Source organism: Myotis lucifugus, unplaced genomic scaffold (assembly GCF_000147115.1).
Source record: "Myotis lucifugus unplaced genomic scaffold, Myoluc2.0 scaffold_139, whole genome shotgun sequence".
Taxonomy (NCBI): Eukaryota; Metazoa; Chordata; class Mammalia; order Chiroptera; family Vespertilionidae; genus Myotis; species Myotis lucifugus.
This window is the reverse complement of record NW_005871187.1, coordinates 1,946,991-1,972,112: the sequence shown is the minus strand read 5'-3', so window position 1 is coordinate 1,972,112 and position 25,122 is coordinate 1,946,991. Positions and strand designations below refer to the sequence as shown.

Genomic DNA, 25,122 nt, shown 5'->3' with positions numbered 1-25,122 from the left:
GCTTGATTTTTTTATTGTGTTTATTGTAGTTGATTTCTAATTTTATGCCATTGTGATCTGAGATGCTTAATATGATTTCAATCTTCTTGAATTTGAAGAGACATTGCCTGTGTCCCAATATGTCATCTGTCTTTGAAAATGTCCCGTGTGCACTTGAGAAGAATGTATATCCTGAGGCTTTGGGGTGAAATGTTCTGAAGATGTCAATTAGTTCCATCTGATCTAGTGAGTCATTTAGGATTGCTGTTTCTTTGCTAATTGTTTGTTTAGAGTATTTATCCAGTGGTGTCGATGGGGTATTAAAGTCCCCTACTATGACTGTATTGCTGTCGATCTCTCCCTTCATATCTTCCAGAAGTTTTTTTTTTGTTTTTTTTTGTTTTTATGTATTTGGATGCTCCTGTATTGGATGCATATACCTTTGCCAGAGTTATATCCTCTTGTTGAATTGCTCCCTTTAGTATTATGAAGTGGCCCTCCTTATCTCTTGTTATGGCCTTCACTTTAAGGTCTATTTTGTCAGATATAAGTATTGCTACCCATGTTTTTTTTCATTTCCATTTGCCTGAAAAATATTTTTCCATCCCTTCACTATCAGGCTGTATGAGTCCTTTGTCCTGAGGTTGGTTTCTTGTAGACAGCAAATATTTGGCTCATGTTGTCTTTTCCATTCAGCCACTTGATGTCCTGGGCATCTTTGCCTTTGTTGGCCCCTTCCTCAGTAAAACATATTTAAAATTATATTTTATGACCATGATGATATAAAGACATACATTTCTAAACAGATATATCATTTTATGCTTATTATCTTCATTTTTATTCACATTTAAAAAGTATTAAAATCGCTTTCATTTTTAGGGACCACTGTAAGTGTCATTGTCACTGTTCCTTCTGTAATCAACAGATAAGAGCCTTGACTGTAAGAGTTTTCTTTCTAATTTGTTTTGCCTTTGGACATTTCTCTTCTCCTCCACTTCCCAATCATCTCATCACTTTTTCAGTGGTGATAATGTGTACTTTGATTTCTCCACCCAGATTCCAAATCTCTTTTTATCATTTTCTAAGAAAATGTCCTTTTTTCAGCAGGCAACCTTTTAATATCTCTCTTAGAGTAGTCGGCCTGGTATACATTTATCTTCTTCTCAAGCAGAGCCGGGCTTGATCAGAGAGCTTCTACTGAATTGAAAGAGTGCAGTTTAATATGACCCAGGCTTTTGAATGATAGCAGTGCTAATATGCTCCTCATCCTATTATCTAGCACAAATGAAAAGCCTGCTCTTTCTCCTGCAGTCCTGAAATAAATTTTAAAATACATATGAGTAGTAATCTTTTCTTACATTAAAAGAGGGCACATCAGGGAATCTAGTAATTTTGGAAAATATTAACTTGTCTTACCTTTTTCAAGTTCTAAGACCAACGAACATGGAAGCTGAGCATTATTACATGAAAAGTTTGGACCAGTCAGTGCAACATTTCTGTTTTGAGAACCTATATGTGCTGTGCTGTGCCTTAGGTACTGGGGATATACAAATCATGAGCAAAGCATTATTTCTACTCTTGAGGAACTTAAAGTCTACATGAGAAAATAAATACAGCAACAAATAATATAAATGAAGTTTGTTAAATTCTATGATAGAAAACACATAAGGAATGAGTATTATGTGAGCAGAGGACACTTCAGGGACTATCCCCAAGTATGTTTTCACTTCACATGAGGGTTATCATACACCCACATCCACATCAATGTAACTATATATCTGTAGGTAGAGTATATTTCTCTGTCCCGTTATCAGACTTGGCTGTTTGACTTGCGTTGCCCAGTGGAACATAAGCAGAAGTGACACTGTGCTAATCACAGCCCAAGCTTTAACATGAACTGTTTGTTGCGGCATTGTTTCTTGCAGCTCTTCCCTTTGAACATTGCACATCCTAGACAGAAACAATTCCTTCTTCTTGTATCTTAGCATAAGAATATATGTGCACTCAAACAGTAGTATAAGCAGGCTGAACTGCAACAAAACTGGTCCACACATCCATGAGCAAAAAACAAATGCTTTTTGGGGGGTAAAATATTGAGATTTTAAAATTATTATTACATAAAAGACTGACCAGACAAATAAGTTAGGCCATCATAGTTTATCACAGATTTTCTATATGACCATCCATACATCTGGATCTTAGAAGCAGAAAGTATACTACTTGACTGGCATTAATACAATTACTTGGAAAACAGAATAACAACAAAAACCCATGATGGTTTACCATGATTTTTTTAAAAAATATAGAAGATCATATCATAAAAATATACAAAAAAAATCTGATTTTGTGAACTTCTTGTGGAATGTGTACACTCATTCATTTCTGCTAGCACTGTAATTGGCCCCAAGTCTTCAGGAAAGTAATTGTGTGAACTGTAAAAATATTTTTGTTTTGGTCCAATAATATTATTCCTGAAAATATGTTGTTAATAAAATGATTTTTTAATGAGATAAAAGTATCCCATTCATTATCTATATTGGCATACAGTTATAAAATTATGCACAACTATACAAGTATTAGGTAAATTATGGCAAATCAGTTTTATGGAATGTTATGAAAGTTGTCCTCATGAGCACCTTATAGCAATTGGGCAAAGATTTATAAAATAATGTCAAGGGAAAAGAACAGACTAACTTGGAATACACACTGCAGGGTGAGGCAAAAGTAGGTTTACTGTTGTGAATATGCAAAACAGAGTTTATCCTTGCATTATTATTTATTAATTATTGTATTTCCCATATGAACAACTGTAAGCCTACTTTTGCCCCACCCTGTATAATTATAATTCTGTAAAATATGTAAGATATAAACTAAAATGAATATTGGAAGAAGTCCTTGATATCCCAGCACCCTAATCCAACTAATATCAATACCTTCTTTTTTTAATGTATTTTATTTTTAGAGCAGTTTTAGATTCAAAGCAAAAGTGAGAGGAAAGTATAGAGACTTCCCATATACCTCTGCCTCCACACATGCATAGCTTACCCCACTATCAACATTCCTTCCCAGAGTGGTACATTTGTTACAGCGATGAACCTGCATTGACACATAATCACCTAAGCTAGGTGGGAAACACTGATCTGCTTATTGTCTCCAAAATTTTGTTTCTTGATGCGTCTTGAAATGGGACTGAAAAAGACAAAACCAACTACAATGGCAAACACACAACACTGTGCCAGCAATCCTCCTATAGTCATGTGTTTGGTCTCTCATGCCAAAAATTCTCCAAAATTTTGGTGTAAATATATGTCTAATTCACAAAATTGGCTTTGCTTATTCTAATCAGAAGCCTTGACCAAAGTATTTTTGAACTGGAATTATATTTTAAAAGACAGAGAACCAAACTAGAAACTATAATATATTTGATGCAATTAAAACAATTAAGATTTAGCCTAGAGAAGAGATTTAAGGAGGTGAACAATTATTCTATGAGTAAATGAAGATTTTAATTATTCTATGTGAAAGAATAGGCAGAAATGTAAACAATGGGTAGAAATTAGAAAAAAATCTTTCAAACTCATAAAAGGGAAAGGCTAAAGAATTGTTCCAGGTTGAAATAAAATAAAGGTAAATGTAATGTTTAATCCTGGAATAGATCCTGGACCAGAAAGAAAAAAGACGGTTGATACAGGGAGGAAAGTTCTGGGGGAATCTGAGGATTAGATAGTATTGTTGCATCGATGGTTATTTCCTTTATGAATAGTTGAGTGATGGTAACATTGCAGAGCATCCTTGTTCTTAGGAAATATACACTGGAGAATTTGTGGGTGATGGCACAGCATGTCTGAAGCTTGTTCTTGAATGGTTCTGAAAAAGATTAATAAGATATTAGTAGATAGAAAACAACTGTGGCAAAATGTTAGGAATTCAGAAAATCTAGGTGAAAGTTATAGATGTTACAACTTTCATGTAATCTTGAAATTATTGTAACAAATTATATAAAAATTAAACTTCAGAAAGAGTCAGGAACATTTCATTATGAGGAATTAAACTTATGTTGTCCCAGTTTGATAGTCCCCCCATGCCTCTGGCAGAACCAAATCAAACCCTCTCTAGATTAAAGAATCTTCATCCAAGTTCCTCAAGAGTCTCCAAGGTCAAGTTCAAATAATTATGATCTTGCAATAAAAATTTACCAAATACACAAATAAGTAATTCACCAACAAAGAGGCAGCAGAAATAAAAAACAAGAAATTGTGAACTCTCAATACTTTAGCTATTGAGATTTTTGGACGAAGCATATAAAACTATATTTAATTCATTTAAAGAAATAAAATCTAGAATCCCCCCCCCGACCCCCCACCCCCAAATGAGCAAGACATAATGTGCTGTCAAAAATACCAGGCATATTTGTCAATGTACCAAGATATCCTCCAAAAATAAAAAGATAATTAATGGAATTTAAAACTCAGTTGTTTGTAAGGATAACCAATGGAAAATAATTTAACTGGAAAACAGATCTAAAAAACTGTTACTCAGATGCAGCCCACAGATATGAAAAGATAAGAAATACGAAAGAGCCGTAGCAACCTAAAAGACAGAATAAGGTCTAACACATTCCAATTGCATTTCCAGAAGAGACAAAAACAAAGAATGAGAAAAAGGTAAGGTTGGACGAGATAATGGCTGAGAAAAAATTCACTGGCACAAAACTGATTAAGAATGATACATATATATAAAACCATGCCTAGACACACCAAAATCAAATTTCAGAGCAATTAAGACATAAAGATCATAAAAGCATACAAAGTACAAACCTAAAAGCTAATTACTTTCTTTTTCAATAGCAATGCCAAAAATAGAATAATCTCTTTAAAGTGCTGAGATAAAGTAAATATTAACCTAGAAGTGTGTAATTTATGAGATTTCACACAGTTATGCTTTATGTTACCTTAATGATGTGTATTGGACCATATTGTTAATTTGACCCTTGACAAAAGGCCATGTTTTAATCAGACTTTGTTAATTCAAGCTTTGCTCAATTTTGTCTTTCAGTGTTTGAGATTAAGTAACAGTTGCCTCTTCTAATTTCCTGAGTCAAGAACTATGGGCTCTCTCTATTCATTCCTGCTTGTAAATTGGTCTCTGAGAACTTATTTCTTTTCTTTTTTTAATTTGTCTTTATTGTTGAAAGTATTACAGATGTCCCTCTTTTTTCTCTATTGAGCCTATCCACCCCACAACCCCTCCCTGCCTAGGCCTTCACCATACTATTGTCTGTATCCATGGGCTCTGCATATATGGATACAAGTTCTTTGGTTAATTTCTCCTCACCCACCCACCTATCCCAGCCTTCCCTCTGAGATTCTTCAGTCTGTTCCATGCTTCTATGTCTCTGGAACCATTTTGTTCATCAGTTTATTTTGTCCATTAGATTCCACATGTGAGTGAGATCATGTGATACTTGTCTTTCTCTGACTGGCTTATTTCACTTAGCATAATACTCTCCAGATCCCTTCATGCTATCTCAAAGGGTAAGAGAGCCTTCTCTTTTTACAGCTGCCCAGTATTCCATTGTGTAAATGACCACAGCTTTTTTATCCACTCATCTACTGATGGGCACTTGGGCTGTTTCCAGATCTTAGCTATTGAAAATTGTGCTGCTATTTCTTTTAATAACTTACTAAAGACAGACATAACAACCAACACCCACCAAACAAAAAAAACTCTTTTCTGATCCCCGTCTTTTATAGTAAGAATTTTGTCGAGTAAAAGATCCTTATTCCAAGAAACCAAAGGCATCGTTTTCATTGAATGTTTTGCCACAGAACAAAATGAACTGCCATCTTTCCAGCCTCAGATAGCTATTTGCTCACTGTCCACAGTCTCATCATTTATCTGACACCAATTGCTTTCTATATTTTAGGTGCTGTTAGGCATCCAACTTTGAGTACAAACTCCTGCATAGGTCAAGATGACCTTGATAATAAACAGTCCCCAAGATCTGTCTAAAAACAATAAAGGTTTATTTCTCAACCCACAGGTTGTCTAGGCTCTATTTCACATCATACTTAGTGATGCAAGATGAGAAAGAATCTACAATTGGAAATGTCACTTGTATGGTAGAAATCAAGATGATTGTCCAGAACCCTCTTGGGGGAAGTCCAGTACTTTCTGCCTAGCTATTTAAAGGGACACACACACACACACACACACACACACACACACAGTAATCAAGATAAATCATATTTTAATGAAATATTTAAAAATCAAAATAATAAAAAAAACATCAAATTTTAAATAGAGACTGGCTTCAGGGTCAGCTTCAGCTGCACAAATCCCCTTTGCCCAAGGTCACCATTTTTATAACTAAACATCTAGAGCAGTGGTTCTCAACCTTCTGGCCCTTTAAATACAGTTCCTCATGTTGTGACCCAACCATAAAATTATTTTCGTTGCTACTTCATAACTGTAATGTTGCTACTGTTATGAATCATAATGTAAATATCTGATATGCAGGATGGTCTTAGGCGACCCCTGTGAAAGGGTCGTTCGACCGCCAAAGGGGTCGCGACCCACAGGTTGAGAACCACTGATCTAGAGCAATATTCATGATATAATCCTACATTAGATTAAAATATTTTATATGTATAATACTAGAAAAAATGCATGCACATATGCACAAAATATTTATACTTGTTTCTTTGAGCATTTTATGTCATCTGGTTCCCTAATTTTTTAATAAATGTTATAACATTTGTTAAATGATTATTGTTTTTAGTAACTGTGAATATAACAGTATATCTCTATAATGCTATAACCTAAAGGTATACTTCCACTGATTAAATGTAACCTGACAAATATTCAACCAAAACACTAAGTCCATACAAAAAATGCAGGACAACCCACTCCCTTTGTTTCCCCAGGCTGGAATTTAAATGTCAAAATCTTAATGTTATAAAATATTTTATGTGCTTTAAATAAATGAATGAATACAATGAAATCATCACTCTGTTCTCTCAAACTAGTAAATGTGCTCATGGCATAATAAGCTTCTGATCTCTATAGTGTGCAAAGCAACTGATTAGATACTTCTCAGGTCATACTGGCTCTTTAATTCATTCCCAGTTAATCATCTTGACCTGATGTGGGTAACAAAAGTGGGTTTTGACAATCTATTACACCCTAAATCAAACATGATAGAGTAAATCCGAGAAGAAAACATTTATTAGGAATTTCTATTACATTACGTAGTAGCACTCATTGTGTTGTACTTCAGCTGGGTAATGCTGGCAGGATGACATCTCAGACCTACTCAATGAACAGGCTCCTGAGAAAGTCTTTGGGAAGGAGAGTTGGGTTGAAGTGGGCCAGGTGTCATTTTTATAGCTAAAGTAGGTGTTATGAGTGCTGCTTGTATGACATTGAAGCAACAGGTCAGGCTAGTCAACTCTGAAAAAAGCCTTTTCACAGATTAATGTCATTATGACCCAGTCACCACCTGTAGCAGGTAAATGCAACAATACTGTAGAAAGGCCAACATGGTGAAAACTCTGCAATAACCACAGCTTTACTAAGGATCCTCTAACTTCTCTTTCTGGCATCTGCTTTCCACCTGGTGCTGTATCTCTGCTAAAGCAAAGACTCTTAGTGCATTATGTTCTCCCTCCCCTCCTCTCACCATCTAAACTCTTTTCAGGCAATGCCCCTTTGGAAAGAGTCAGAGAAGTAAAGCCACGCTGATATATTTGACTGAACTAATATATTAACTATTTCTAATGAAATGTCTTTCTAGCAACCACTTTTACCAGATGGCATAAGAACCTCTCTCAAGTTTTTTGTTCATTGTCTGTTTCCCTCCAGTTGAGCGCAAACTTCATGAGCGCAAAGACCCTGTTTAACTCATTGTTGAATCTCCAGCGAGCCTAAGAAATACCACTATGTAATTAATGCATCAAAGTGCTCAACAGTCTCTCCAGATGCAGATGGAGGTAAAGCATTAATATAGTTTAGAAAAGCCAGCCTAAAGTGGAAGCTGTAACCAGGAAAATGAACAATCATCTGTCCTTGTTTGCACACCCACCATCCTGGGATTGCTTCTAACTGTTCATATCTCTTCTTTCCCAGGTTTCACTAGCTAAAGAACATCATAGCTTCTTGTCTGAACCAAAAAACAGAGCCAAAACTTTCTCACTTGTGATCTCACTTATTTCATGTTATTTGTAACGCTGATTTGTTTAATTTCTTCTATGTTTGATTAGTTTCTTCTATTAATTTTTTTCTAGTACATTAAGATATTTTGAGATTTTAAAATTGCTGAGGTAGACAAGACACGGAGATAGGTATGGGAATCTATTAAGGTGTGCTGGTAGTTTTCATTATTTTTCAGAAATTTAACACTATTGCCCAAAGTTAGAACCTCTGAAACATTGGATCTACAATTGAACATTAAAGAATGCATGTGATCTCTTGCCCAAATCGAAGTCCAGTTTAATAGAAATGTTAAGCATTATTTTGAGAACATGTCCCTACTGATTTTTTAAAAATTTCATTTCTCATGAGAGTAAAGATCTATTTTCTGAACACATTTCATCAACTGTGTATCTTTCAGCAAGACTACTAAATTCCAACTTTCTTCCTTCAGTCATTTTTTTAAACATTAACTAAAAGAAGACAGTCAAATCAAACTCCTTATTTTCTCCCTCCTGAGATTTACTGATCCCCTCTAATACTTCAATTTGCTACTTCTTTCCAGTTGCTATATTCATCTTCATATTCACAAAAATGAAGCCTTCCTAAATAAATCCATCTGATTTGCTGCTTCTTCTGTAACTCTTGCAAAAGTCACCACCAAAGGGTATCTTACTTTTAAACAAGACATTGAATATGCTATTTCAACTCTCTAAGCCAGTGGTTCTCAACCTTGGTTGCACATTAGAAACACCTGGGAATCTTTTTAAAATCCTGACTTCTGGGCCTCATCCTTTGGAAATTCTGTTTCTTTGTTATGGGGTGGGGCCACAACATTAGTAACAAAGAAACAGAATTTCCGGAGGATGAGGCCCAGAAATCAGGATTTTAAAAAGATTCCCAGGTAATTCTAATGTGCAGCCAAGGTTGAGAACCACTGCTCTAAGCATTGATAACAATAAATAGTGAAATAGCAACTGGGCATCAGACTACTTTCGGTTGTTTATTCAAGGAAGGCCTCCTTTTGGATGTAATTTAAATGAGATCTAAATGACAAAGGGCAATAACACTGAAGAGATCTGTGGAAAGAGAGTTTGAGAAGGGAGAACAATGAGTACCTAGGATGTAAGTAAGTAGTCATTTGGCCTGTTTAAGGGTTAGAAAGGCTATCATATTTACTGTGTACCACTTGATGAGTTTGGAGATAAGTATATATCCATGAAACTATCACCACACTCTATGTCATAAACATATCCATCACCTCTAAAAGTTTCCTTCTGCTCACATTATTATTATTATTATTGATACGATTACAACATAATACCTCAATAAAGTGGTTAAAGAAACAAACAAGAAAGAAAGGCTAACATACCTTAAGGTAGTGAGTAAGGAAAAGATTCAGAAAAGATGAACCAGACATTCATTCAGGAGCCAGAATGTATTGTACTTTGTAGATTGTGAATTTTATCATAATACGCCTTATAAGGTGTAAATGTTATTCTAATGCAATGAAAAATCCATTGGAGGGTTTTAAATGGCCTAATCTGATTTACATTTCATTTAAAGAAACTTCCTTGCTCTTATGAGTTTAATGGATTGTAGGGAGACAGGATTGAAAGCAGAAATATCAGTGATGAGATTGATAAAGTAGTTCAAGTCAGAGATGGTGGTGTCTTGGAATAGTAGAGATGGAGAGAAATCAATGGATTCAAGATTCATCCTGGTAATGCTGTATAATAATACTTGATAATAGGCTAGATCATTTTGCAGTGAGAAGAAGGGAGGAATCATCAATCATCTGATGATGACAGATGACAAGATTTTGGATTTGAGCATTTAGATAGATAGCAGTGCTATTATTAGAATGATAAGGATTCAACAACATTGGACTTGGAGTGTCAATCAAGAGTTTCATATTGGCTGTGATAAGTTGGAGGCACCTATTGGCATTGGATTTCATCAAGTAGGCAGCTGGATATATATGGCTGGAGTTCAGGGAGGAGGTCTAGGCTAGAGACAAAACTATATGAGTATAAATATAAATGAAAATAAAAGCCACAATACAAAAAGAGATAACCTAGAAGAGCATAGATAAAGAAGGGACCATATACATATTCATAGAGTACTACAACATCTACAACTCAAGCAAAATGGAATCAAGAACAACCTGTGAGGTAACAAAAAACAAATAACCAACCAAACAAACAAACAAAAAACATCAGGACTGTGAACTGCCAGTGAGACCAAAGAAAAAAATTTAAAGAAAGTGTTGAGGATGTTGAGAGAATGAATTAGATGAGAACGGGGAGTCACTAATAGGTTTGTCAAATGGAATTTGCTGATTCCTTCTACTACTAGTCCATGGCTTTTACAAGAGCATTTCAAATTGGGCAGAGAGGATGAAACCCCAATCAGAATAGATTGTAGAGGGCTCATGGAGGAAGTAAAACAATGACCACAGGCACTATTTCAAAAAGTTCTGCCAAAAAAATATAAAATGGAGGGAAAAAAAGCTGAAGGTAGATATAAGATCAAGGGAGGAGACATTAGATTGTTTCTGTATTCTATTCAGTTGAGAGAGGAACAAGGAAGGATGATGGCTGGAATAAAGGCCCGAGAACGATTAGAGGAGATGGAATCCAGACTACAAGTGAAGAACTGACCTTTGGTAGGAGCAGTGACACTCTATATACTGTAACAAGAGGGAATGTCTACAGCATGGATACAGACGCAGGGATATCAGTAGTGGGAGGATGGAGTACATTTGGGTTGCTTCGATTTCTCAATAAAATGCAGGGTGAGCAAGAGTAGGTTTACAGTTGCAGTGTGACATTCTTTTGAGTTAATAAAACTATTGTAATGATCATAACCTACTGTGAACAACTGTAAGCCCACTTTTGCCCATCCCTGAGTAATGGAAGATCATCAGCTGAAAATGATGGGGCAGAAGAGGTGTGAGAAGTCTAAAGTGAGAAAAGCAACTGTGAAATAGTCATTTTAGAAACATGGAAAACAAATATTAGGAAAGTTTAATAAAATTATGAAGCAATAGTAAGTGCCCATTTGAGGAAAAAAATTTAAAGGAAGCCATGGTTATTTATTTTTTTAGTCATATAATCGGCAACGTTTAATCAGGAATTAGGTGGATAGAGGGTTTAGCAGGGTTGAGCTTTCTGCTGAAGGAGGAAAGGGGAGAACATGATCTTACTGATGGAACTGACATAAATTCTGTTTCTGGAACCCTTCTGACACTGAGCAGAAAGCCAGGTATCCATACTACTAAATACAGTGCTGTCAAAAGCAGAGAATAAAATAGAATCTATTTCTTTTCTTCTTCTAACCTACGTGGAACCCAGCTGGCAGTACAGAAGAGAGGGAGAAAGGGCAATTGTGGGCTTGAAAACCAGCACATAGTATTCAGTACTGTCCATCCTCTTGGTTATTCAGTCTCTGTACACAGCCTCCTGCCCATATTTAAACTTCCAACATCATGATTTTGTCCCTTATATCAAAGAAGATGCTTTCACAGCTTCTCCCAAATGCTCCCCCACCAGAAGTCCCATTGTCTCTATATTAATCTCCCAGTGATGACAATTCCTCTCCTAGTTTGATCACAATTTGTTCCGGATATTCTATAATCTATACACTTAATTACAAAATTAATTATAGCATCACTCTATATAATAGTAAAGAAAAGAGAAAGGGAAAAACACATTGCTGAGTAACAGAAATGGGTATATCACAAGCAAGGAAGAAAATATGCATTTAAGCCACAGGCATCATTTCTGTAACTATAAGGAAGACAGACCTTATATTTCCAACTTTCTTCTTCCATTATACATTGAATAGTATCCCTGCCCTCAGTTGAGCAGAGTTCTTGCCTTTATTGCTTTACATATAAATGTGGTAAGGGGTACTCCAAGAGAATCCCCAGAGTGCCAGATATAGATCTTCCTTGTTGGTTTGTGAAAATAAGAAGCCTCTAATGATCAGGTGATGGTACTGTATCCCTAATGGAAGCTTTTTCCCCTCTTAAAAACTAAGACTTTTAAACCAGCAGAGCATAGAGTTGTGGAAATGGGAAGCTAATGACCCCTATTTCAACTTCTTGATACCCATACTCAATTATTCTGGCTATTAGTGAAACAATATCATATATTGATTGCTGATCCCAAGCAACCCAACTTCACCAAGAGCCATCTCTGTGATTGTGCCTTTACTGAGTCCACAACATGCCACTCTGTAGGGTCAACAATAAGGCTCACGGTAATGGGTACAAGCTAATTCCATTGATTTTACCGTGAAATGAGCATTGTTGTCAGAAGCAATATTAAATTGAGTACTCTGGCATTGAATAAGCTCATGGATAGTAGTACTGGCAGAAGGATTGTGGGCCAAGAAGAGAGATTCACATCTAGATCAGTGCCAAAGAGATTCATCATTTACCCCTCCATCATAGAAGGGTTCCAATATAATTAAACCTTACCCCAAGTGGCTGGCAGGTTCCATCATGGACAGCATGACAATATAGTACCATATCAGGGGCTTAGTGTTTGCCTCTGCTTTTAACATGTTGCTGACTAGTAGCCAAAGAAACTTTTGTATTAGTATGTAGAAGTGGTTATTGAAAAGTCTATATATTACCATATCTTCCATCATGGCCACTTTGCTTATGAGTCCCTTGAGCAATCACAGGGTGACAAGAGACTTACTGACATCTACAAGATGGAGTCATCTTGTCTACCTTATTATCAAAAGGCTCCTGCAGCAGGCGCTCTTTGATGGCATTCATTCACATAGACCAATTTTTCTTACACCTGCCCATTCTGAGAGGTCCATCCACATACTTCTCCCTCAGACAGGCCTCTCTGTCACCAATACTCCAAATTCATCTTCATAGTCCCTATTAAACTCTTCTCATAGATTGTATATATCTCCATATCTCTGTCAATGTATTGGAAAAACTGAGAAGAGGAGGTTCTGCTCACTGAAAGGACTTCCCTAATCTCTTTTACTAGTAGGTTCCTGTGAGGAAGGCTGTGGTGTTATAGCAGTTCACTTGGACTGATCCAGAGATATAGTACCGAACCAGCTGTAATCTTGGACCAAAAATTCCTCTTTTATGAGTTAATAATAAGAAATATCCCATGAAGTGATAGGTGCTGGTTGAAGAAGTGGTGATAACTCCATAGTAGTAGATGTCATTGTATTTTCAGCCACCTGTACATGCAACTTATTTGTGTAATCAGGCAATGTTCAATCCTAAACTCACATATTCTACTCTCTGTTGAGAATGGACTCTGCTATGCCTATCCAATTTTATGACTTCGTGGATGAGATAATACCTAGTTTATATTGGGCAGCTATGGTAACACGGTCTTTGGTAGCATGGCCTGCTTGTATCCAATGGTGTAGAAATTAGTACAATAAATTATATCGGACGCAGCTTGAGATTTACATGTTTTACATAATAAATATAGGAAGTAGATGTTTTCCTGGGATTCCTTTTCTACTTCATGTTCTCTGGAATATTATCTTACAAAGAATGCTGGAAATATTGGCAGTGCCTTCAGCTTGGTTCACATCTGAAACTTGGCCTTAATTTCATGGTGAGATTAGAAGTCAGGAAGCAACCAACCAACTAACCAAACAACAACATAAACAAGAACAACAACAAAACCCCTAAAAAACTGCAATTTCAAATATGCTTAAGAAGCACATTTTTTAAAAATTAAATTCATTGGGATGACATTGGTTAATAAGATTATATAGGTTTCAAGCGTTCAATTCTATGATACATCATCTGTATATTGCATTGTGTGCCCACCACCCAAATCAAATCTTCTGTCATCATTTATTTGACTCTCTTTACCATTTACTACTCCCCCCACTTGCCTCTAGTAACCACTATTTTGTTTTTTATCTATGAGTTTCTGTTTGTTTTCTTGTTTGTTCATTTGTTGCTTTCAGTTTTATATCCCACATATGAGTAAAATCATATATTCCTTAACTTCTTCTGTCTGACATTTCACTTAGCATGATATTCTCAAGATTTATCCATATTGTCACAAATGGCAGTATTTCATCTTTTCTTATGGCTGAGTAGTATTCCATTATATATATGTGCCACATCTTTTTTATCCAATTATATATGGAAGGATACTTCGGGTGTTTCCACGTCTTGGCCACCGTGAATAATACTTCAATGAACATACGGTGCATATATCTTTGTGAATACATGTTTTTGAGTTTTTTGGGTAGGAGAGGGTTTGCTGGGTCATATGGAAACTCTACTCCTAATGTTTTGAGGAACCTCTATACTGTTTTCCATAGTGGTTCTACCAGTTTACATTCTCACCATAAGTGAATGAGGGTTCCTTTTTCACCACTACCTCTCCAACACTTGTTATTACTCATCTTGTTGATAATGGCCATTCTAACAGATGTTGTTTTTGTTAATCCTCACCTGATGATATTTTTTTCATTGATTTTTAGAGAGAGAGTGAAAAAAGGAGAAAGAGAGAAACATTGAAACATCAATGTAAGAGACACATCAATTGGTTGCCTCCCACATGGCCCTGACTGGGGCTGCATATTGAACCTGCAACCCAGGTGCATGCATTGACTGAGAATCAAATCTATGACTCTTTGGTCCATGGGCCAATGCTCTAACCACTGAGGAAAATCAGCCAGGGTGGTTTCTCATACTTTTGATTTGCATTTCCCTAATAGCTGGTGAAATTGAATATCTTTTCACATATCTGTTGACCATTTGTATGTCTTCTTGGGGGAAATGTCATTTCAGGTCTTCTGTCCACTTTTTAACTGGATTGTTTGTTTCTTTGGTGTTGAGTTGTATTAGTTCTTTATATATATTGGATATTAACCCCTTGTCTGAGCTGTTGTTTGCATATATCTTCTCCTATTTGGCTGGTTGTCTTTTTGTTTTATTGTCAGTTTCCTTTGCTGTATGGAAGCTTTTTAGTTTAACACAGTCCCATTTATTTATTTTTGCCTTTACTTCCCTTGCCTTTGGGTCAAATTCATAAAATCCTTTCTAAGACCAAGGTCCATAAGTTTAGTACCTACTTTCTTCTATGTAATTTATTATTTCAGATCTTATATTTAGGTCTTTGATCCATTTTGAGTTAATTTTTGTGTATGGGGAGAACCATTAGTGAAATGGAAAGATATTCCATGTTCATGAATTGGAAAAAATGGCCATATTACTCAAAGTAATATACAGATTTAATTCAATCCCTATCAAAATCTCAATGACATTTTTTAAATAAATAGAAGAAAAAAATCATCAGATTTGTATGGACTTTGAATAACCAAAGCAATCTTGAGAAAAAGAACAAAGCCAGACACATCACACTCCCTGACTTCAAATTATACTACAAAGCAACAATAATCAAAACAGCATGGTATTAGCAAAAAAAAGAGACATACAGACCACAGAATTGAGAGCCCAGAAATAAAGCCACATATATATGGGCAAATTGATTTTCGACAAAAGAGCTAAGGACATTCAATGAAGAAAAGAAATACTCTTTAATAAATCGTGCTGACAAAATTAGAAAGCCACATGAAAAAGAAAGAAAAGATACTTTAGCACATTTTATAACTGAGGATATGGATGCATTCATAGAACAGATTAATTCCTTGTTCTCACAAAGCTATCTGAATGGTCCAATTAGTTATGAAAATTTAAAACAGAGATTTATAGATACCTTCTGCTATAATGCCAAAGTTTGGAGAAAGGTTTATGTAAGAAGACATTCATAGCAATATTAAATCAGAAAACCAACTAACTGTCTTTTAATGAGTATGGCTGAGTAAATCGCAATGCATTCATTTGAATACTTTTTTGTCATAATTAAAAATAATGACCTAGATTTAAAATTACTAATCTAGAAAGATATCTCTGAACATAAAGTTGAAAAATACAAATGTCCGATTTAAAAGATATGATTTTATTCTATCAAAAGAAAAAAATGTCAATTATAAACTTGTTTTGTGCATTACATAGGCACAAAACAAGTTTATAATTGACATATCTTTGAGAATGTTCCCTGTGCACATGAGAATAATGTATATTCTGCTGCATTGGGGTGAAATTTTCTGTAAATATCCGTTAGATCCATCTTACTTAGTGTGTCATTTAAGGCCTCTGTTTCCTTGTTAATTCTTTGTCTGGAAGATCTATCCAGTGATGTCAGTGGGTGTTAAAGTCCCCTACTATGACTGTATTGCTGTCAATCTCTCCCTTAAAGTCTGTCAAGGGTTTTTATGTATGTGGGTGCTCCTATATTGGGTCCATTTATGTTTATAAGGGTTATATTTACTTGTTGAATCATTCCCTTTATTACTTTTTGGGACAGCCTGCATGGACCTGGAAAATATTATGCTAAGTGAAATAAGCCAATCTGAGAAAAATAAATATCACATGATCTCACTTATTTGTTGCATCTACTGAGAAGAATTAATTGACCAACAAAATAAGACCTAAAGCCTGGAGGAATGGAACACACTGAGAAGAGATAAACCAAAGAACTTATGTAATTATAGGAATAGCCCATGGACACGAGCAATAGGGTAGTGAAGACATGGGGGGTGGGTAGGGGCTGGGAGGAGGAGAGTAAAGGGGGGAAAGGGGAAATATCTGTAATACTATCAACAATAAAAAGCATATTTAAAAAAGAAAAATGTCTGAGTATAAATAAATAGAAAATTAAGAAACGATATGCAGCAAATAGTTAATACAAGTTATCACTGAGAAGAGAGATTTGCAGGAGCAAAGGAGGTGATCTTCCCTTCAGGTCGTTTCAAAGCGGTAGAATTATGAGTGGTTTTCATTTTGTGTTTCTAGGTATTAAAAAATAAAAACAACTAACATCACCTCATTTTTATTCACTAACTTGTAAGTTTGGCAATATTTTATGTCTAAAAATTTAATCATTTAAAACAAAACAGAAATATTCAGGTTAACATGGTGACTAATGCTTCTCTTAAAATTCTCTGTAAAATAGTCAAGGTGGGGGTAGGGGTTTTCCCAGATATAGAAACATTCTCCTGTTTGATAAATAACCATTAACTGTCAGGTTGATAGAGATGGGTTGAAGAGTAATTTTTGGAACTAAGTTTTATGTGTCCTACTTTCTACTATATTCTTTGGCACTATCTTATCTATTGATTGCGTGGACCACCTTAGCCATAATCCAGAATCCAAGGCTAATGTAAAAAGAAAAAAATAGGCAAACAACCCTCACAGCAGAGACAGATATTCTGAGCCAGCCAGTCAGAGGTGGTCTCACCGTCCTTTAAACCCCAGGGAAAAGGAATTGTACTAGTAAATAGGACCTGAGACAAGGAGGCCTTCATGTCTTCTTCAGTTATTTATTTAGTGTCTACTGTATGCCAAAACCTATGTTAAATACAGGTGATAAAACAGTTAAAAATACAATGGCCAAGAACCTGGTCAGATTTCTTCATTATTAATCTCCCAGCACCTAAATTAGCACCTGCCATAGGTTAACACTGTATTTCTAGCAGGCAGGTAAACAGGGAAGGACGGGGAAGGAAACAAGGGAGAAAGGGAGGAAGGAAACTTAGAATCTAATCAGATGTACAAGCATTACAAACAAACACAAGGAAACCAACTTCCATAAGGGCAGAATGAGGCCCTCAGTGAACTACTCAACTACTTTACTAGTATAACAATGGAAATACAGGCAAAACAACAAAAATGAACCATTTCAGAACTCTGGCAATTAACTCAAGCCACAGAATGAACTGAAAATTGCCTATCCAAGAGAACCTTTTGTAAATCATTGGGGTCTGTGACATTTTAACTTGGGGTCATTCCTATCCATTCTTCCGCCCCAGTTCAGTGTCATAGTAGCCAAGACAGCATTGCAGATAATGGAAAGATCGGACTGTTTATCGAGATCCATGAAAATTACCATCCTCCAAGTACAATCAGTATTTTGTCCAAAGTTTTACCTCTCTGAGAAATCTATTCGGAGTGGTGGCTATTTTATCTGACTCAGAGCTCAGCTCAAGGTGGGGGTAGGGGTTTTCCCAGAGCATTACTGAAATAATAGCAAACTGCTGGAAACACCTAAGCTGTCTATGGTTTTAAATTCATTTGGAGCAAACCAGAACTTGGCAAGGAATGCTTGAGAACTGGGTTACTACAGGAAAAGGTTGAAAACCTCCAATAGATTCATGGTGATACCATTGTAATTTGCTAGTTATTCATAACAGGAAAGGTACAAAAGGGAGGCATGTGGTCTGCACAGCTTCACCAGGAAGCTGCAAATACACTCCCCAGGGAACCACCGGTCCATTCCCTACAGAATCACTGGGAGAAGGGGTCAAACAAAGGGGAAATAGATGCATATGCAGTGAAGTTGAGGTAACACAGGGAAGGTACTTGCCTGTCAGTCAAGCCTGAGGAACCATGGATTGGCTAGAGTAGGCAGGGCCATTACAAAGCCATGACAATTTGGGGACACATAATCCCCCAAACAAAGGAGCTCTCTCTGGACTCTCTGGTTCCTTTGGTTTTGCTCCTGCCTCCTTGTAGTCACCTGTATGGCCCATGGCCGCTTGAACCCCACACACAGTGAACTCACAGACTGCAGGAGGGAAAAAAGTAAGCTAGCCTGATGCTGGACTGGATACTGCCCTAACATGGAGCAGAAACTCTGGACCCTGACTTTGATTTTAGCTCTGCTGAAGCCACAGCTACACTTCTTTTATGGAGAGACAAAGGAAAATGGGACCTTGGAAACTCAGGAGTTTGATTCCATAGAAATAAAGCTTTCCATAATATCTCACCCTCCTGTGCGAGTATCAGGAAATCCTTCATCTGAGGTATCTGCAAGAAGCCCACTTCCACTAGCTACAGAAGACGTGGAGCTCTCCCTACCTATAACAATGAGATCTAAGAGTCTGTGTATTTATGCAAATGCTCAATAAAGCCGTAAAAACACAAGTATAGGCGTAATGAATGTTAATAAAAGGAAAGAGAAGATGCCACAGGAGCACATAAAAAAGGGTCCTAATCTAGACTGGTGGAAGTAGATGAGGTAAGGAGGGTGCATCACAGGAAAAATTCCTAAGCCTATAACCTATAAAAGTGTTATCAGAGAAATGCATACATGGTCTTTCTCCATTGCTAGTGGGAGTAGGGTTCTTGGGTTACTGCTGGAATAAGAATTTTTAGAGCCCCCCCCCACCCCACATGAAGAAGAAATGTGGCAGAAAACTATGTGTGGAACTATATCCCCCAGTTCCCAAAGTCCCATTTCCCTTAATCCAGTCCTGGAAGAGGTGCAGCTGGGGATGCAGCAGAGCTAGAAACAAAGCCAGTGTCCAAAGTTTCCATTCCATGTTGGAGCTGGGTTCAGTTGATCATTAGGCTAGTTGTAGTCCATTAGTTCATTGTGTGTGGGGTCTCCCATGTGGGAGAATGCAGAGTGTGAGAGCCCCATAATCCAAGAGCCGGGCACAAACAAACAAGAGAATAAACTTCTTTGTTTAGGAGATTAAGTATCTCAAATCTGCATTTGCAGTAGCCATGCCTACTCTGGTCATTGATCTGTTTGAAGGTATGACTGAAAGTTATTTAATAACTGGTTCATTACAATGGTATCATTCCCCCCTGAGAAAAAAAGGGACCTCGTGTAAGCTTACAAAGGAGAAATGGACAAAGGTCTTGGTGTTTTGTTTGCTTCTATTTTCATAGAATGTATAACTATGTCCTTGCTTACCTGATTACTTGCTCGCACAATATAGGCCTCATTTTAAAAGCCATCTGCATCACCATCTTCTGAAATGAAATTCAACAGTTTGGGCTTATGTTTGAGTTATTGAAATATGGATGGTGTTTTGGCTTCACTTGAAACTGCTTTCCCTTTTTTGCCCAAACAGGTCAGAGAGAAAAGGCTCACAGTTTCTTACAGGAAAAATCTTAGCATATTTCCCTTAATTTAAATTGCGTATGGTGAACAATAGGGCTTCAGACAGGTGCGGCATACCTGTCTTCAGGAAAGCCACTCTTCCAATCTAATTGGGGACACTGTAAGTTAATATTTCCCTTCATCACATGGGTTTTTGCCTTTCACTAGACCTTTGGTTGTTATAAATCTCCTCATTTTGAGTTATGACTTTAAATCTTCTCGTCAAGTTTGTCATTTCTAGAATACAACAAGGATGCAAGCCTACTGGTATCCAATGCTTCATCCCCCTGGACATTGCCCATGTCACCTCCCAGGGACATCAGACTGACCTGGACTTTACAGAATCCCTTGTCATAACCTTTTTCTTTTTGTTTCCCCTTTCTCTGTCAGACAGGGAGAACCTCTATGCCTTGGGATAAGCAAGAAGCAATTACAATAAGATAGAGATCTTCATCCATTTCAATTTTGTAAGATTGCAAGAGGTTCATTTTTTCTCAGGGGGGAATTAAATTGTTGTAATAAACCTGGTTATTAATAAGAGGAAAGGAGCCAAGGGAAGGCCACATTTTATAGGCATGCCATTTTGAGGCAGTTTTGCAGGAAGCTACAGTTTAACACTCTCCAGGTCTGTTCCTGCAGAACCTGGGGGAAGGAACTGGAAAAAAGAATAGACGTATATCCAGTAAAGTGTTGGTAAAATAGGGAAGGTGCTTGTCTGTCTGTCACACATGGGAACAGATTATTGGCTAGAGTAGGTGTGGCCACGGCAGGCACAGGAAGATTTGAGATCTATTTAATTCTCCTAAACACAGGAGCGCTCTCTCTTGCCTCTTGCTCTTAGTTTACTCTCTCTCGCCCTCTTGGTTCACGCTCCTGACTGTGAGACTCTCATGCTCCTGCATTTCCCACATGGCCCACAGCCATGTGGACCCCGCATTCAATGGAATAATGGACTATAACTAGCCTGATGCTATGCCAGACCAAGCTCCACCATGGTACGGAAACGTTGGAAGCTGGCTCTGCTTCTTGCTCTATTGAATCCCCAACTGTGCTCCCTCCAGGCCTGGAGTTAGGGAAATGGGATTTGGAAATCGAGAAATATAACTCACGCAAATAAAAATCACTCATTCTCCCATGCAAGTCTTAGAAAATTCTTTTTGTAAGACTTTGTAAGAACCCACTCCCACTAGCAACAGAGAAAGACCACCCACGCATTTCTTGGATAATAAAAGGGAACTGTTATGCCCAGATTTCAGGATCCCCAAGAAACCAACAGGGAGCCAGCAGTCCGATGCAAAAGCATAAGAATCTGTATTTCAAGCTAGCTTGAGCTCCCGTCCACCAGACTCACCGACACAACAGCAAACCAAGTGGCTGAGAGACAGAACCCCGCCTAGAGACGGGTTTTAAAGGGGGGGTTGGAGTAAGGGGAGGAGAAAGGACTGTGCTCTGCCAATTGGCCAGGCACAAGTCGATGTCTTGTTCCTGGGTGTGGCTAGCAGAGTCTTAGACTTCCGGGAAGAACCTTCTTGCCAAGCACGTGGCCAAGGTAAGATGGAGGACGTAGCCCTTACCCTGGGGCAAGATGGAGGGTGTAGCCTTTACCCTGGGGCAAGGTGGAGGGCCTAGCCCTCGCCCTTTCAGGGACATGAAGGTTAAGAGGTAGTTAGTTATCTAGGTGAAATGGGGAGTAGGGGGTAGGAGATGAAGATTATATCACAGATAAATATATTTGAAGATCTGAGGACAAAATACAAACATGGTGCATTCTACTTGGTGCAGCAAGACTGAAGGGGAGACTGGTTTGAGAAGAGGCAAGAGGCAAATAGGGGGAGGAACGTGTAGTCTCATAAGTCATGTTAAAAATCTTGAACATGATTCCAGGGGAAAATGACAAGTCATTGAAGCATTTTAAGTAGGAAAGTTACATGATCAAATTTACACTCATTCTGACTTCTCAGTGGGAATGAGTAGATGTAGGTGTGCATAGATGACCAAATATTGCAGGTGGGTATAAATGAATAGACTTAGAGGATATCTTAAAGGTAAAATTGGTTAGAATTTGTTGGTGCTTACAAAGATTCTGACGTGAGTTGTCTGGTACATGGTGGTTTTATTTGCTGTTAGGAAACACTGAGGAGGATGGTAGATTTTAGTTTTGGATGGGCTGAGCTGGCCTTCTTTTGTAGTTCAAGCATAAAGTGTGAGAGGACAGAAAGGACTAGGAAAGACTGCTGGGGAGAATCTACATCTTTTAAGGGATGACCAAAGAAAGTGGAAAGGAAAAGTAGGGCTGAGAAAGAATGTTCCAGAAGGAGTGAAGAATACTAAGAGAATAGGTGTCATAGAAAACAGGAGAAAATGTTCAAAAAGAAGGAAATGGCCAACAATGTTAAATGCAGTTGAGGTCAAGTGAGATAAAAACAAATAAGTATACTTTCAGTTAGCACAAGAAAATTGTTGCAAACTTGGAAAATAAGTTCCCCTGAAGAAGTGGGAGGTAGTAAAATTAGAGTGGATTGACTGAGGAGGAAGTGAGAAAAAAATCAAATAGGCAAATAGAAACAGCATAGATGAAAACTCAAAGATCTCAATTGCTGGAGGGAGTGAGGAAGTTAAGAGAAGTATTTTGTTATTGATATAAGAGTGACTGATACATGTTTAAACGTTGCTGTGAAAGACCAGAATAGAGAAAGAAGTTGACGGACAAAGGAAGTACCCAGTAGTGCAATTTCCTTGACAGGATAAGAATACATGATTAAGAGCAAATGTAAAGATATAGATCCTACATGAGAGATGCTGATATTGCCTCCTTCCTATTAGAATGTACGTGAAGAGGGTGTAGATGAAGTCTGCATAGGCTTGCTGATATAATTGAGGGACTTCTGAATAAGTTTCTCTTTCACCTGTAAGGTAGAAGGTGGTCTTTTATGGAAAATGAGTATTGTGGTGGGCAGACATGAGCAGAGGAAGGACGATGTGCCAGCTATAGAAGGTCACCAGGATGGAAAGCCCTGGGTGCCTAGCAAATGTCAATTGTAGGGTGAAACCTTGCCCCAGGGTGACCTTTCCTCCCCTAGCATATCACTGGTTATGTGACTTGGACCCCCTGACATTTCCTCCCTAGAGATAACATCTAGGCCTCACTTGTATTTTAGCTCCAGGCCCAGAAAAGCAGCAAAACCAGACCAGTGACCCCATGGCTGACCTCAGGACCAACTGCATTGGATAATGACTGCCTGCCCTGGTGAAGACCAATCAATCAGTGGAGACCTAGACTCTTCAAAGGCCACACCTGGAAAGCTACTGAATATTCTATTGATATCTTAGCCTGGGACCGCCCCTAAAACCTCCACCTTAAAACCCTTAGGACAGAGGACCCAGCAAGGATCCAGCATGCTCTCCCTCCTGAGAGCACACCCACACCTTTTCCTTCCCTCCCTCCCTGCCCCAGATGCGTCACCTTCACCATCCTTACTTCTAACCTCCAATGGCCCTTCCTTTGCCTTGAAACTGTTTCCTAAGCCCATTTCTTCTATGAATTACTTGTTCTACCTCTGTGATTTTAGAAATAAATGTTCTCTTATAGTTTGAGTCTTGGCTCTGAATTCTTTCCTAGCCAGAACCCAAGTACTGAGGCTGCTGAAGCTGGGTCAGGTCTGACCCACCCACCAGTCTAATACCGGGTGCCGTTCCTACAGCCTACAAATAATGGTGCTTCAACTTGGATTGTGACTTGAATTGTGTGGCAGAATTCTGGAGAAGCCCATCCAGGGCCACCTTGCAGACCGGGACCAGTGTTAGGCACCCGCAGGGACCCATTATGTCCCACCATCTCCTCGCTTTGCATTGGGTGGATGTGGGTGAGTTTTTCTTGGAATTCTGGACCTCTTTGTTTTAAGGTAAGAGGCTGACTTTCTTTAAGCTATTTTTTGTTGTTGTTTTTTTAAATCCATGTGGTGGAGCTAAAGGTTAAGGGTTAAGAGACTCTAGGCTAAAGATAAGAATTGAGACAGGTAAGGAGAGAAAGAAATGGATGGCTGCTTTTTAACTTTGGCTTTTCATTTAGAATTGCCTTATAAGGGTATGAACAAAACCTTTTTGTTGAATAAATAAGAGCCTAAACTCTTCCTGCTCCAAAGATAAAGGGCAGCTTCCCTCTCCCTACTGGGCCTCTTAAAGTACCAGGGCTCTTGGAAACATGAAAGACAGGGAAACAGGTCACTAGCCCGACTACTGGAGACCAGAGTTGTAGGACGATTTTCCATGTGAGGTGCCAAAGGTACTAGGCACTCCTTTGTGCAGATAGACATGATAGAGAGGATCCCCAGAAAGGCTGAGCCTGGCGGTCATTAAGTGAGGAACGCCTATAGGGTGCCTGTAGGTAAGGGTCTCATGTGTCTGCAGGATTGGGGCAACAGGTGTCTGTAGGATTGGGGCACTGGGTATCTTCAGGATTGGTGTGCTGGGTGCCTGCAGGTTTGGGGTGCTAGGTATCTGCAGGATTTGGGGCACCATGTGCCTTCAGGATAGCCCAAAACAACCCAGGCTAGCAGGGACACCTCTAACCCTCAGCTTGGAACATATCTGTCTCTCTGTAGATGGGGAACCAGTTCACAGTACCTAGAGATTCCCCTTTGGGATATATACTTCTCAACTGGAAGAAATCGGACCCTAACTCTCTCAAGAAAAAGAGGCTAATCCTTTGCAACATGGCCTGGCCCCTCTATAAAGCAGGCAATAGAGAGGTTTGGCCTGTTAATGGCACCATTAAGTTTAATACTCTCCTGCAACTAGACCTGTTTTGCTGTTCCCAGGGGAAGCGGATGGAGGATGAGGCCTCCTTAGTTCAATGTGTCTTTTTCATATACACAATCCATGACCTTCAGCTATATGCTACCTGTAAACTCGATCTCTATAATTGCCACAGAGCCTGAAAGAAAAATATACCCAAATGGAAAGAAACATTTCAAAAATGGGTAAA

At 38.0% G+C, this 25,122-nt stretch overlaps 1 long non-coding RNA gene across 1 annotated transcript in view; it reads right to left on the bottom strand.

The window, feature by feature from the left end:
• Positions 1 to 3,601: 3,601 nt before the first annotated feature.
• LOC111827161 overlaps positions 3,602 to 25,122 on the bottom strand; it is a 115,160-nt gene continuing 93,639 nt past the window's right edge. The window contains exon 10 of the long non-coding RNA XR_002830677.1: positions 3,602 to 3,846. This is a non-coding gene — a long non-coding RNA (uncharacterized LOC111827161). The remainder of the gene's footprint in view (positions 3,847 to 25,122) is intronic.